The sequence below is a fragment of the Chinchilla lanigera genome, unplaced genomic scaffold, assembly GCF_000276665.1.
Source record: "Chinchilla lanigera isolate Chin_1 unplaced genomic scaffold, ChiLan1.0 scaffold00007, whole genome shotgun sequence".
NCBI lineage: Eukaryota > Metazoa > Chordata > Mammalia > Rodentia > Chinchillidae > Chinchilla > Chinchilla lanigera.
This window is the reverse complement of record NW_004955408.1, coordinates 24,109,269-24,121,135: the sequence shown is the minus strand read 5'-3', so window position 1 is coordinate 24,121,135 and position 11,867 is coordinate 24,109,269. Positions and strand designations below refer to the sequence as shown.

Below are 11,867 nucleotides of genomic sequence, written 5' to 3'. Positions count from 1 at the left end.
GCTTGTATACAGAAGGAAAGCTTGGTGACACGGGAAATCCAGGAGTCTCTGCAGGGTTTCTTTTACAATATTTTGCAAGCTGGCAATAGATTACAAACGCCTTTGGAGGTATGGCTACTACGATTTCCCCCTTCATTTTCGCTATTAAGAGAAGACATCTGTAGACTCTTGCTAACTCAGAGCATGCATTTCTCACAGTTCACCAATGTCTCTCTCAATGAATAAGCTGCCCAGAATCATAGGCTTTCTGTTCCCTCTATGGAGCCTGCAAGCTCCTTCAGGGAAGGGTGTCACTCCGTGGCCACTTCCTACAATTTGTCAACAGCACGCTTCTTTTGTGGGAGCAGTAAGTCTTTTGATTTTTTTTCCTTAAAGAAAGTATTAGATTTAAGTAATTTTGCAGGGGGAATTAGACTGGAATTAGATTTAAGTAATTTTGCAGGGGAAAATATTCCTGGGGAATCTTTGAATGGTAAACAAGTTTTAAAGAAGCCAAATAAATAGATATGCACCTTTGACATCTCCGTAAGTCTGCTTCTAAAAGACTTTTAAAAACTCTGATCAGCTTTAGCCCTGTTTGTTTTTAGGAGCTAAACAAAGACATGCTCTATCTGGAGTGGATAATCCTTTTGCAAAGTTATCCTCCATCTCCTTTCCTGAGTCCATGCTCTCCAAGTTGCTTGTCGCCTCCCAGAGTCAGCTGGCAGTTTCAAAGCCAAGATGTCTGAAGGAGGCCAGAGGAGCAAGACAGGGAGAACAGCGGGGCAGGCGGGCAAGTGCATCTGTAGTCTCGGGTGTTTCTGCCAGAACTGATGCCTTGCCGGCTTTTTGCCCGCCTCAGAGAAGAGTCCTCTTGGAAATGCATCCAGATTGGTCTGCAGCTCTCTCTTTCCCCTGTTCCAAGGTTTCCTCCTTCGTGAGGGCTTCCCTGATAAACTCCCCACGGCCACAGACGTCCTCAGGTTTCCAGTACAGGGCTCTGCGTCCTGTGCATCTATGTATGTCCCTCTGCAAATGCGTTTATGGGACAGTTGGTTGCACTATTAGATAGTGACCTTCTCCACTGCTGATTCCACAGCTGGGATATACTGGCGGGTAGATGCGCGTCAGGTATCATTGAGGCCAGTTACACAGATGAAGGCTGAGATTCAGAGAAGGTAACTAGCCCAAGGTCACAGAGCTACCAGCTGGCCGGGCTGAGACTTGAACTGGCAGTGTCAGGTCCCCCTGTTAGGGGTGAGCATTTACAGTGATCTGAAGTCCAAGTCACCCTCTGCAGTCCCCTTGTCTCTATCAGGTCCCCCACACTGCACAGCGCTCATACCACAGAGCTGCGTCCATCTGCAGGAAGCTTGTGGAGCCCTTGCTCTTCCAGGACTGTTCTGGCAGCTGTTTCTTTACAGCCTTTGGTCCTGTTCTGCCCTCACCTCCACGTCCTCCCCCCTTGACCCCCAGAAAGACAGACCTAGAATTTCACACCTTGACCCCACACCTGTGGTACAAAACCCGTCAGTGAGCCACATCCTGCACAAGAGGCCGCTTAGCTCTGGATGTGGAATCTCCGGCCACCACGCATGAGCCTTCCTCGGCCCCCCAGCTGCTCAGCAGGATCATCCCTTCACACCCCCAGCCTCCCCTGGCCCCCAACTCCACATTCTTGGAACACCTGCACCACTGGCCAAGTGCTGAGCTCCATGTCTCTTCTCTTTCCTTCCTCTGAGCCCAGTCTCTGTGCATTGGTAAACATCTGTCTGTTTGCCCAACCCCCTCCCAGGCAGCCTCTCAGGCAGGGAGTGTGTGTGTGTGTGTGTGTGTGTGTGTGTGTCTATGTGCACACACACGTGTCTTTTTCATTTCTCTTGTCTTTAATTGACAAACAATAATTGTATATCTTTACAGGAGACAATGTGAAGCTTTGGTTATGTGGACATTAAGAAATGATTAAATAAGCTAATTAAGACAGCTATTATCCCATCTACCTTTTCTGTGGTGAAAGCATTTAAAAATCTACTCCTTCACAGCACTGAAACACACAGTGTGTTGTTATTAACTATAGTGATCATGGATCATTGAAACATATTCCTCCTGTCCAACTGAAACTGTAGGATCTGACCAGTGCTTGCCCATCCCAGGGCTGCCAGGGAGGGTGTTGGGCAAACAGACAGATGTCTACCAATCCCATGGGCTCAGAGGAAAGGAAGAGAAGGCTGGTGGATCTGGTAAGCACCACTGTACTCTATTTCCATGAGTTCAACACTTTAGCTTCACATATAGGTGAAATCATGCTGTATTTGTCTTTCTGTGCCTGGCTTATTTTACTTAACACAACATTCTCCAGGTCCCTCTATTTTGTTACAAATGACAGGATTTCCATCTTTTTCAAGACTGAATAGTATTCTATTGCTTATCGCTACCACATTTTCTTTATCCACTCATCCACTGGTGAAAACTTAGGTTGCTCCCACATCCTGGTAATTGGGAAGTGTGCTGCAGTAATTATGGGCTCCCTCTGCCCTGCCTCCATGGTGCTGGGAATCAAGGCCAGTGCCTCACAAATGCTAGGCAAGTGCTATACCTGAGCCACAGCCCAGTCTACCGCATGAGGTTTTTCATCGTAGCCTTTTGTACTGGTCACAAAGTAGCCCAAACGGTAAGGGAAGAGAAAGAGTTTATTAAATTCAAAGGTACAGGAATTGGCTTTGGTATTTGTAAGATGTTAGGTGCAACTGGGAAGGTTCCAACTGCAGCCCTTTTTCTGGCAGGGGAGGATCTTGATACTAAATTTTGATGAAGAAAAGGGGAAACTGAGTGTTCTCATTAGGAGTTAGGCATGATGGCACACACCTATAATCCTAGATACTTGGGAAGCTAGCAGGACAATCACAAGTGTGAGGCCTGCCTGGGCAGCTTAAAGATATACTGCCTCAAAATAGCAACACTTTGAAGAAAGGGCGAGAGTGGTAGAGTGCTTGCCCAGCGTGCACCAGGCCCTGGGTTTGAGCGTCAGCGCTAGAAGGTAACTGAACTCTAACTGGCGTCTAGTCTTGAAACCTCCTGCCCTGCTTTGCCTTGTAGTGCCTGCCTCACCACTTGGCACTCAATACAGGCTATGGGCACCAGGCAGTTTTTTCTGTAATTTCCCAGGCTTCTGCTCTTTCCACTGAAATCAGTCTCTCCCCACTCCCAAAGCCCCTCTGTATGGAGACCATCTAGGGTGAGTAAATATACCCTCTACTTAATGTGGATCTGAATTCACTCATTCCTGGAAAAGCTAGCAGTGTTGACGTGTAGGGACATCCATTTTAATTATGGAAAAGGGCCTCCTTATCAATTATTTAGATCCCATTGAAAATAATACACTGCAAAAAAGAGAGAACAATTAGCTCTCACTTCTGCCTTGAATGTTTGACACAGAGCCACCACAGTGCATGCATACACACGTGTGTGCATACGTAAACACGTGAAGTGGGTGGGTGAAACACGTAAAGTCTCCACATCCCTTCAGTTATTCTGTTCTTCCAGATTCTAAGCATGCTACCTTTTGAGAAAGGATAAAACAGCATAAATAAAAATGTTGGCTGTGGTGGAGAAAAAGCCATGGAAAAATGAAGAGGAGGATCTTACGACTTGGCACTATAAATTTGAAAGCATATTTAGTTGAAGTAATTGATACTCAAATCAGGCTGCAGAGCTAGTCAAAACAAAGTGAAAGACTGAGACAATTATCCCAATCATTCAGGGTAGAAGTACCTTCTGGAGCAACCCAATAATTGAGATAAAAAGGTTTCCCTAGGCGCTTGTGGTCTAGAGTTGCTTAGCTAAGTCTTCCCCTTGTGCTCTGCACAGGTAACACGGCCATTTTGTCTAATAAACCTTTTATGTTCAGTGTCTTTATTCTGGATTCTGAAAATTGTAGGAAAATGGCCCAGTGCTAAGCATCAGAAGAAACACAAGGGGAAAGAAGGCCTTGCTTAGTTCAGAGTTTTAGCTCTTGGTGTCTTATATATTTGAAAAAGCACAGGGGTTTGATGTGTAGCTCAGTGGTAGCGTGCTCGCCTTCCATGTGTGAGGCCCCCGGTTCTACCCCTGGCACCATAAAACAACAACAGAAACGCAGGAGCCCTATGAACTGAAGAGAAGTTTTGGTGGCAGGATAATGGGTCACTTTGTTTTTTCCTAATATTCTGTATGTTACATGTTATTATAATGAGACTTAATTCAAAATATATTCATTTGCTTTCAAAAAGCATTTAATGCTTTGTAAATCACAGTGTAACACAGGAAAAAGTGAACATTTCTTCCCATGCCAGCTTTTTTTCCTCAGCTGTGGACTGAGAAAATCATGAGTTTGGTGTCTATTTTTGCAGGCATTTGTCTTCTGTTATGTAAGGTGCCCCCCTGTGTGTGTGTGTGTGTGTGTGTATGTGTGTGTGTGTTTTAATTGGATATAATATACACATGACTTGCGACTAAATTGTTTGATTTTATAATATACCATGGACATCTTTCTGTGTCAGTATCTATCCGTTTTCCCCATTATTTTTGATGGCTGCCTAATATGATTTATTTTATGTGACTAATCTCTAAATGATGGACATATGGTTATTTCTAATTTTTCACTGTTATGGCTACTGGTAAGATGAACACCCAGGAACAGGCAGCTTTAGACTACGTATTAGGCTAAGATTCCTAAAATGCTTTTTTAAAAAAATGAGGTGAAATTCACATAGCATATAATTAACTATCTAATAGGCATTTAGTATATTTACAGTGTTGTACAACCACTCCTGTACTTACTTTCAAAACTTTTTCTTTACCCCAGGAAATAGCCCTTGCTCATTAAGTGATTACTCCTAAGTCCCTCCCTTCTATCTTCTGGTGCACCGGTCTCCCTTCTGCCTCCACAGATTTCATATAATGGAGCCATCTGTGGCCTTTTATGACTGACTGATTTCTGCTAACATCATGGTTTCAAGGTTCATCCATATTGTGGCCGGCAGCAAGATTTCATTCATTTTTAGGGCTAAATAATACTCCATTGTGTTTACCTATTTACGCACTGAAGGGCTAACACTCCTCCTCAGAAGGAGTAGGAGAAGGTTGTTTCATTTTCTGTAAGTGGCTCAGGCTGTTCTGCCACATACACTGGGAAACTTCCATGGAAGAACTTTTGTTGGTTTTGGTTTTTTTCTCTTTTAATCAAGGGTAGGATGAAAGAGCCATCAGCCCTCAAGTGCCTCATGATATGGGGTTTCTTGAATTGGAGAGAATGTTAGGAAAGTAACTGGTTTGGTCAGTTTTTATTGCGTGTGCTAAAAAAGAATCAGCTCACGGTCCGAAGGATTCCCGCTGCTCCTAAGACCTGGCCCTTGGGGGCTGGAAAAATGGCAACAGTAATAACCCCTTATACTTCAGCCAGTGCTGCGTGGGCTCGGTGGCAGGGAGGCGGTGATTTTCTGCAATACAATGCAATATAGTTATCCGGGGTCAGTATTTCTCCTGTTAACACTGTAAAGTGACACTCTATTCAATTCCCCCTTTCACTTCCTTTTTTCTCTTTGGTCCTCTAAATCTTTTTTTAAAGTGCCTAGTATGTGCCAGGCACTGAGGACCTAACGAAGCTAAGAAATGCCAGCTCATGGCAAGGTAGGGAAGATGGAGACCTAAAGGGAGAAGTTTGCACCTTTGGGCAGGCAAGACAATAGAAGGATGGGAACGCAAAAGTTATCCAGATGAAAATGCAAGCGTCCAGTTGCTGATTTAGGTGTCCTTCCCCAAACCTGAGCACCTACTTGGTGAACATCATGTGGCCAAAACATGCGGGTGACTAGCAGGCTTCAGGGCTCCTCCTGTCGGTACTGCTGCCCAGGAGTCCCTGTGCGGTGCGGTTTTCACATACCTGGGCTCAAATCCTCTCCACTCAGGAGCTAGATAGCCTCAGGCAGGGCCTTACCTTCCACGCCTCTCTCCCTTAACCCCAAATGAGGATCACACGTGAAAAAGAAAAGGTGTGTGTACACAAATGAGGCACAATAGATATTCAATAAGTAGTTTTCCTTTTTTAGGTTCCTGTGATTCACTTTCCCCATGGCTTTTGAACTAACAGTATCTCAGCTTCTTTCTCTCTCTCTCATTTTTTTTTTTTTTTCGGTACTGGGGATCGAACTCATGACCTTGCGCTAGCCAGGCAGGCACTGTGCCACTGAGCTAAATCTGCAGCATTGCCCTCCTGCCCCAGCTTCTTTCTCAAAACCATGTTCCTAATTAGAAGAAAAGGTCACTGGTGATCCAGGAAATGTCCCGGAAGGGCCTGGGGCTGGCCTGTGTTCCTCACCTGCTCTGCAATAAGCCAGTTACCACAAACCTTCTATACCCATGCCCCAAGTCCCTCTCCCCTAGCATGCGTATCTCTGTCCACCTCTGAGGGAATTTCTTTTCTCATCTCTAGCCTGTGCTCCCAGGAGCAAATCACCCAAGTCTGGCCTCCCACAAATGGCTGCAGCCACCCTTGTACTCTCTCGACAAATTGAGCCCGGAGCTGTTAAGATGTCTTCTGTTAGAACTTTCTAACAGTGTCATAAATCTTTTATTAACATTTGGTATTATACTAATTAAAACTGTTCTCTGTATGTATTATTAATTTCCCTAGCACTTCTTGCTGGGGTGACGTTTTTAGCCAGCTAAGCAGAATGTAGCACAGTAAATAAGAAGAAACTCATTTCCAGACAATTAGCCTTGCAGAAAAATAAGTTGGTTAATGGAAGGCATGATGATTACAAATTTTACCTAAATAAACAGGGTATCTTAATGGTAACTCTTCAAGCTAAGTAAACAGATTGGGGTGGTAATGTCCTAAGCAATACTTAAATGTAACTGTTTAATAAATTGGTAAATTACTCATTTCATCTTAGAACAAAATGGTAATACTGTAGTAATAACCTAGTATATATTCCGTAAATATGAAGCATTATCACTTTAGCTCTGTAGAAATCACCACAGTGATATGTCAGCATTGATCTAAAACTGCAGCATTTTATCTCAAGTTTATTACCCATTTTTGAGAATCGCTGAGATTTTCAGAGCATAATGGCAATAAAAGAAGAATTTAAAAAGCGCTTTAATGTGCATAAGTTAATCAGAGGTATCCTCGGGGGGAAAAGGAAATTTGGTAAAACATGAATTATAAGCATCATTTAAACTTACTTTGGACACTAGAGATAATAAATGGCACCATAATTTAGAAATAGCTTTTAACATCAATGACGGTAAGTACCACTTTACTGTTCATAAGAATTGCAGAGCAATGGTGCTGAGGCCAATTTTATTAGCCATTTTTTTCTTTATAAAAGCAATCCAGCCCTTTCCACAACTGAGGAGACAGGAACAAGAGTTACGTGCTAATATGCAAAATGCATTTAAGTTTTTTGAAATAGAGAATAATAAATTGTGCCAAAAGATAGAGTCTGGAGACAAATGAATGATCATTTAAAAAGAATAAGGCGCTCTCAGAGTTTACATATTTGGGGAAACTTGATAAAAAAAAAGCCAACAAATTGTTCATACATTTTCCCATTTGCTAGAGCATGCGGGTGTGCTTTCAAATCTGGGAGATGAAGCAATAAATCCCAGCGATTGGGAGGTGCTGCAACAGGAATATATTTCTGTAAATTGTAGCCATTGACAAATTGCTTTTAAACTATATACTGTGCAGGTTCAACTTTCTCTTCCGGGTGTGCAAACAGCCTTCCTGCAGGGAAGCCTCAGACCCCAACCTCTACTGAGCCAGCACCAGTGGCCATGCACCCGGGCATGGCCCTCACACTGTGGTTGAGACAGCTGCCAGCACTCCGTGAGCTACCTACTAAGTGCACTGTGCCGTGCTGAGCATTATAGGGCCGCGGAGAAGCTTGCTGTTTGGAATAGTGCATGGCTGAGGTTGGTTTATGTGGAAGGAATGAATCCAAGACATCAGCCTAGACCCTGCTCTTCAGGATTTAAGAACTCCAGGATTAAGGTCTCTTGCTTTTCCAAACCTGAGTTTGAGGACCTGCACGGCAACCCACCTTACTTGATCTCGAATCTTAGATGTGTCTGAGCAACACAGATATCGCACCTTTGCTTTGAACCTGACCTGAGTAAAAGGCCTGGGATTTCATGAAAGGCAGCTCCTTCTGGAGGTTGATGGGAATAGATGCAAAAGTGCACTGAGGAGGTGGGAGGGGAGAGGAGAGAGGAGGGGAGCAAACAGGAGGGGAGGAAGGAGAGGAGAGGAAAGAGGAGGAGCGGAGTGTTGAGGAGAAGAAGGAGGAGAAGCTCCCTGGGAGGGATCTTGGCTAAGTACTCACAGGCATGGAAGGGGCCTCCAAGCCCTCTGCCCATGTGTTCCTCTTGCCCCCAGACGCTTTGCTCACTGATATTCCACCCCCCAAAGAGAGTCCAGGATGTATCAGGTTTCCCTGGCCTCCTCCTCAGCTCCTGCAAGTGGGGGCCGGTGCACCTGACCCGAGAGCAACCTGCCCCGTAGCTACACCTGCCCTTCTCCATAATGCACCGACTTTGTTTTTTTTTTTTTTGGTTTTTCTCTGGTACCGGGAACCGAACTCATGACCTTGCGCTTGCCAGGCAGGCGCTTTTGCGGCTGAGCTAAATCCCCAGCCCTAATGCACCGACTTTGGTTGCAGACTTCAAGGGCAACCTTTGAAACAGATGGGAGCATCTTGGGCTAGAGAACTGTTGTATTCACACAGCTGCCAGACTCTGGGCAAGTGTATTGTAAGGTTTCTCAGCCTCACTTTTCCCATCTGTAAAATAGGGTTGCAAAACTATTTTCTAAGATAAGTGTGAGGACAGAGTGATGTCCTGAGTACAGTACTTGGTACATAGTAGGTACACTGTGTATATTAAGTTTCTTCTCTCTCCGGGGTCAGAACACCTAGATTCTAACCTATCCCCTGCACAACATCAGTAAGTTATCTCAAATTCCCAAACCTCACACCTCTCATTTTCAAAATGGAATATTTTTGTCTATTGACTTCTGAAGTTTCCTCTGATGATTAAAGTATAGAATGCTTATTCTACAGCCTGGCCCACAGAAGGCATTCTATAAACGCTCCTTAATATTGCCATTATTATTTAATAAATATTAAATAATGTTGTTTGAGCACCAACAGTGTGCAAAACATCACAACAAGACTGAAGCCGCAGAAGGATCAGTGTGCCTGGTTACCCTTACCTAGAATAATCTCAGTTTTCAGTGGTTAATCAACAACCGAACCTGGAAGCTCCTTTTTAGGGAAGACACTGCTCAGGCTGAGGTTAATCACGGTTCTCAACTTGGACACAATCACGTTTGCTTTCCAGCGCCACCACTTATGTCTGGCAGTGAGAAAGTTACTCATTACTTGAGTTGCTAGGTTTGTTTTCTGCTCTCTAGGAGGAAGACAAGAACAGTATTTACATTATGAGAATTTACCTACTGCTTGTAACAATAGTACAGGCATCCTGACAGAAAACAGACAAGGGCGCTGGGACTCAGAGAGGTAAAGTGACTTGTCCCCCCGGATAGCAAAGCTGGAATTTTAACGCAGCCTGTAAAAAGCTGCACGTGGGTTGTGGGCATTTTGGTGCCTGACACAACACCTATTTAAGACCACTTTTCCTTCCAGAAACCCAGAGCTAGACCTGGTTACTTCTCTGCCCACAGGGCGTCACCAGAGCCTGTTTCCAGCCTGGGCAGCGGAGGCCCCGGAACCCCTTGAGTGAAACCCAGGAGCAACACCTTCCAGCGCCTTTAGAGAGAACTAACCGATCCCCCCGCAGTGGCAGCGGCAACAATCACCCGTAATAATGTTTCGGAACGACCCTGCGACTCCCTGGTTTATATCTGATGCCATTTAAGGATGAGAATATTCAAGCCGGTCAGAATTCCCTTTGGCAGTCACATGAAGACTGTAGCTTTAATAACAAGGAGGTTCAAAGTGCCTCGGTGGATAAAAGCGAACTTCTATTAAAGTTCTAGCACCACAGGGCTTGGGGACGTCCCTGTCGCTCCTCTGAACCTCAGTTTCCTCATCCGCAAAATGGAGATTACAATCGTACCTCTCTCCCAGCGTGGTGAGGATCCCATGAAATTGTGCAGGGCCCTTGACGAACCGTGGCCACTGGGCCCCCAGAGCCGGCGCTGGGGACCCTCGCGGGAGGGGAGCAGTGGCGCAGCCCGGAGGGACTCTCAGAGCCGGGCACCCGCCCTTCGCTGTCCGAGGGCCCCAGCCGCTGCCTCCAGGAAATGAACTTGAAACTGGAGGCATGAATACAGTTCACCGCTGCCGGGGCGGCTCGCGGCAGTGTCTTCCCCGAGTGGGGTTTCCATTCTGCTCTCCCCACCCCCAACTTCTTTAGTCTCACTAGGTCCTAAGAACAAAAGTGCCCCAGCTGTGGCGGCCCAAACAGCAGATGCTAACGCGCGGCTGTTTAGCATACCGGTTGCCCGGCTGAGCGGCACTACCTTCTCCTGCCCCAGGGACTCCTGCCCACTAGGGCCGTCAGGGCAACCTTCCCCGCCCCGCCCCCCGTAGGTCTTTACCTAGAACGCCCTGCGTCCTTCCTGCTGGCTTCCTCCCATGGCAGGGGCCAGGAGGGGGTCGAGACAAGGGGTGTGCTGCGACCCGGATTCCAGGCGCTGAAGGGTATCAGCGAGTCCTGGAGGAATCTATGGATCAATAGAGCTTGATGGCAAAACCGGCTTTTAAGGCCAGTCTAAGACTCTCACTCCACTTGAAGATTTGGCTTCTTAAAGTCAGGGGAGTGTGGGTCAGCACAAATCTCTCTAACGAACCCGCGGTGGGATGGCGCTCTTCCAGTCTGTGATCTGTGTTCAGATCTGCACACAGCTTGGCTCAGGCCCACAGCCAGCCTGCTGGGGGGCCAGGTGGGCTCCTTACCGTTCTGTTTGTAGAATGAGAACTCAAAACTGTCCTGGGGATTTAAGGGGACAATGGAAGGGAGAGACCAAACAAACAAACAAAAGAACTCAGCTTAAATATTCTGATTTTCCTTTTTCCATTCGCCCCTTTCTCTACTCCTCGGAAGCACACCAAAGAGGAATTAATAACTGACTCAGCAATCGGCCATGGCTCTGACAGAACATGAGAGAACTTGGGTTTCAACTGAAGTGAGGGGCAGATAGAACCCCGGACCTCAGGATAATAGCAGGGAACTGACCAGCCTCGGTGAGCAAGGCAGCCCCAGGTGAAGAGCTGACTGCGCTCTCTATAGCATCCGCCAGGGAGAAGGTGGCGCGAAGGACTCAAACACTTCATTAGTAGGCATTTAATTAGATTTTTATCTGAAAATGTATTTAAATGCTTATATCTTTATGACAAACTGATAATCAGCTGTAGCATAAACCATGGCTTTTCTTGGTTACTTTCTCTCAAAGAGTCTTTAATGACTACTTATACAGTTTCAGAAACCAATGCACAGAGTGGAAGCCTCTCAGGGCCGCAGAGAAAGAGAACAACAGCACTGAGCAAACTGTCACTAGTGTTTGAGTAGCTGGAGATCGCTATGGCGGTTCCTGGAGGATTCTGCCAGAGTCTGAACCAAAAAGCAAAGGCGTGGAGTAGGCTTTGCTGAGGAGAGACGCCCGGCACAGGGTGGGGGCTTGGGAACTGGCGGCGGGGTGGATTTCACTTATAGAAAACCACTATCAGAGTCAAGAGACCTTTTCTGTTCCAGAATCAGGAACCTGTACCACACCAGCGACTCTCCAGCCCCTCTTCAGCTGGGTTTTAGTTACACCGAGGTCCAGGTTATGATTTTGGCCCAGGTTTCCAGGAACTTCAACTGAGATTGTGATTAGGTCCCTG

General features: G+C 45.9%; 2 long non-coding RNA genes across 2 annotated transcripts; one reads left to right on the top strand and one right to left on the bottom strand.

Annotated features, from left to right (window-relative positions):
• Nucleotides 1-5,285: 5,285 nt before the first annotated feature.
• On the bottom strand, nt 5,286-11,098 carry LOC102020211. Its single transcript, XR_001232406.1, has 3 exons — nt 10,583-11,098; nt 9,233-9,429; nt 5,286-5,456 (listed from the first exon to the last, which is right to left on the bottom strand). It is a non-coding gene; the product is annotated as an uncharacterized LOC102020211 (long non-coding RNA).
• Nucleotides 9,438-11,173, top strand: LOC102020424. Its single transcript, XR_001232410.1, has 3 exons — nt 9,438-9,539; nt 9,666-10,113; nt 11,089-11,173. It is a non-coding gene; the product is annotated as an uncharacterized LOC102020424 (long non-coding RNA).
• Nucleotides 11,174-11,867: the final 694 nt, after the last annotated feature.